The sequence below is a fragment of the Pteropus alecto genome, unplaced genomic scaffold (genome assembly GCF_000325575.1).
Source record: "Pteropus alecto unplaced genomic scaffold, ASM32557v1 scaffold10, whole genome shotgun sequence".
Classification (NCBI taxonomy): Eukaryota; Metazoa; Chordata; class Mammalia; order Chiroptera; family Pteropodidae; genus Pteropus; species Pteropus alecto.
The window spans coordinates 8,766,268-8,770,059 of NW_006431210.1; the positions used below are offsets into that span (position 1 = coordinate 8,766,268).

At 32.0% G+C, this 3,792-nt stretch overlaps 1 pseudogene; it reads left to right on the forward strand.

Annotated features, from left to right (window-relative positions):
• Positions 1-3,226: 3,226 nt before the first annotated feature.
• On the forward strand, positions 3,227-3,343 carry LOC112470379 (annotated as a pseudogene).
• The last annotated feature ends 449 nt before the right edge of the window (positions 3,344-3,792 follow it).

Genomic DNA, 3,792 nt, shown 5'->3' on the forward strand with positions numbered 1-3,792 from the left:
TTTCTGCTCCTTAATAACCTATGTTAAGCAATTTTGCAGCTCTCAAATCTGCTCTTTATAAACAGAGGCACCCTGGAATAATCTCAAAAGATTTTCTCTCGGAACACTTTCCAATTGCTTCTAGTTGATACAAAGGGTTGCTATATTGATCGGGCAAAGGACCCAAGCATCAATGTATTAGGAAAGCCTGAATTCATCAGTAAAGTCAAGTGGATACTGAGATCACAAGAGCCAGATCTTGAGAAGAATAGATGGGGTTTCACAAAGCAAAGAGTAGTTTCCTGTGAAGGATGATGTATCCTCCATTCTTCCAACCCTTTATGAACCCAAAAGCTGAAGCTCTGTATTCAAGAAAACCCTCTCCTTTTCATTTCTTATAACTGCTTTATCATTTTCCATGGCTTTAGGATAAAGTCCTACTTTCTTAAACTGTTCTATAGGGTTTTGCACTATTTGGTATATAAATACCTCTTCAACTTACACCAAATTACCCCAGCAATTTTATTCTAGCTACCGGCACTTTTCCCAGTTCCTCAATGCAATATGTTCTCTTCACCACATTGCCTTTGCACATTCTCTTTCCTTTACCTTAATTAATAAAGACACTCTCCCTTTTTTCTCTCTCTCTCTCCCTCCCTCCCTCCTTCCCTGATGCTCCAGATGTCATTTAATCTCAACTTTATAGCACTTCCAAGCAACACGTACCCGTTTTCACTAGCAATTACCAAACTTGTAATGCTCTATAGTTTGTGTGGCTATATGTCTGTTTCACTAGATTGTAAGCTGCCTTGGTGGCCATGTCCATTTTGCTCATCATTTCCTAAGTCACATTTCATAGTAGGGATTTAATAAATATTATTAATTTATCATATATTTACCATAATTGTTCTCTTCTGTCATGTAACGTGAATTAGTTCCTCTGCTATGATAGAAGAGAGAGACAATTTGAAAAGATGGTGCCGTGCTATCTGCGCTGTGACAAAGGGCTTCCTGTGATATATGTTCAGGAGTATTTTAAATGGATCAGGGACCATGGGGTCTTTAATTTCCATGATGAAAATTATAGCTTGCCTGATTAGTCTTTGTCATCACTTAATGATCAAGCACAAGGTAACAAAAAAGGGAGAATTTTATGTGAAACGAAATAATGGCATAAAAGCAGATTTACACCACCTCCTCCAAAACCTAACAAAATATACCAATATCAGTTTAAGATGTGCCAATATTATAAAACTGCATATAATTCAATGTTTGTTTTGTCCTGGCTAAAAGAAATGCAGTAGTGAGCACAGAGAAAGTTCTCCCTAAACTAATCATTAATAAAAATACATGGAAAATAGCCTTTTCAAAATCTCTTTTCTAATGATGATTAAGCATTCCATATTCAAAGTCCCCTCCAACCCCGAAACTGGCTATCTTCTCTTTTACTCCTCCTCTGCTGCTCTTGTCAACAACAACAACAAAAAAGTAGATAGAAAAGTAGCCTTCAAATAAGATTCAAAGATGATGGCACACAGAGGACCTAGACAAGGTGCAAAACTAATCAAGGAGGAGCTACTGAAAATATATTAGAACAAATAGATGGTCTGTTATTTGTTTTGTTATTTTCTGTGTAGAAATATATACCACAGTGAAATGACTTGGTAAATAATAGCATAATTAGAAAATTTTAAAAACTCATCTACTGTGAAATATTTTAAAACTCTATTGATTAACTTCTGAATTTCAGAGAAAAATCAAAATTCCAACTGTACACTACAAAAATAGCAATAATGACGTCTCTGAATATAAAGCCAAATGTCTAAACGGCATAAAAAGACATTGCAGAAACTTAAACACTTGCATTATCAAACTAAAAAGAGTAAAATGAATCATTTTTTTCAAAATCAAGAAACCAATAATAAAAGAAACACACAAATTAATGAATTAAGAAATAGTAAGGAATTAAAAAATATCCCTAATATATAAGTTGAGGTACTGATTATTTTTGAAATCTAAGAACATCTAGCTTTTTAAAATAGATTTCAAAAGGAAACTGAATCACAAATTAGTAAAAACAAAAATGAATAATCATATCGAGAAATAGAAATAAGAAATAACATTGTAGAACCATATGCAAAGTTGTAAAACCTGGATACATTTTTTAGAAAGATAGAAATCAATTAACTCTAAAATGCTTTAGAAAAATATACAATAGCCACTTCTGATTTTAAGCTCTTACTGAAATAGAAATAGAAGGGTAATTTTTATATGACCTCTGTCACCTCTCTCATTCACACACATACACACACATACACACACACACACACACACACAATGCCCAGAAACATTAGAGCATGCCCAGAAATATCACTATGATTAAGCAGTAGGAGGCTATATTGGTCAAAGCAATTAGTTAAGAGTATGACATAAGAGATGAAAATATTGGATTGGAATAGACAAAATTATTATTATTTGAAGATCTTGCGAATACATGCCTGGAAAACACATAAGGGGGAAAAAAAGAAAAGAAAAAAATAGGAATCTAGTCAAGTGGCTGGTTACAAAATCAATATATTGTTCTTATACAAACAATAACAGATTAGAAATATAAAGAGAGAAATTTCCTTTCACGTTAGTGACATAAAAGATAGCATGACTCAGAATGAATTTCGTAAGCAAAATACTACATAAAAAGGACTTAAGACTCTGCTTAACAACATCAAAAAAGGTTTGAATAAAGCAGAACACTTAATTAGACTGGCCTTGGATAAGAAAACTCAATATTACAAAGACACCAGTACTACCTGCCACGATCTTTACATTTTTATTTCAGATGAGTTTATATGGCCTTATTCGTGTTCATATGAATTGGGGTATCTATATAAGACAAAGGGACTGAGAGAGAAAAAACAGGCAGAAAATGAGGGACATAGACTTGGAAAATAATATAGTAAAACTGATATAAAAAAGAAAAGCTGGCAAAAAAAAATTTAAATAATAAATATGCAAGAGAAAAAGAGGCCTACCACTTACTAAGCCATCGAAAGCTTCATTATTTTGATTCTAGTATTCAAAGAGACATAAAAATCAATGAAATAACAAAGATTTCAGATACAGCCTCATGGAAATATTGGACTAAATATGTTATAAGGATAGTATTCCAAACAAATAATGTGACTGTTTATGTTTAGGAAAAAAAAAATGCTTAATCCTTCTCTCTCATTATACTAAAATAGCACTTTGGGTCTACGGCCATGCCACCCTGAACAAGCCCGATCCTGTCTGATCTCGGAAGCTGTAGGGTCGGTCCTGATTAGTACTTGGATGGGAGACCATCTAGGAAGACCAGGTGCTGTAGGCATAAAAATAAATAAATTACATAAATAAATACATGCATACATACATACATAAATAAAATAGCAGTTTGGTTAAAATTTTATATATAATAATATATTTAAAAGAACTCAATAAGAACATGAGTGACTTATTTTTATCAGACTTGGGAAGAGAAGGCATTTTTAAGTATAACGTGAGTTCCAGAAAAATATTAAATTTGTAGTAAATGTTAAAAATTTTTGTAATAAAGATCAATTTTATAAAAAAAAGTGTGACAAACTAAACAGTTTATTTATATTTATGTTTACATAATTGCAGATAAAAGTATTTTAGATGAAGAACTTTTATCAATATTAAGAAAGAGGCAACTTACAGAAATAAGTGAAAGAACAAGAAAATTCAGTATACTGATAAATACAAATAGCAAATGGTGAAAAAATATAGTAAGTTTCATTAATAACTAAATGAAATAAA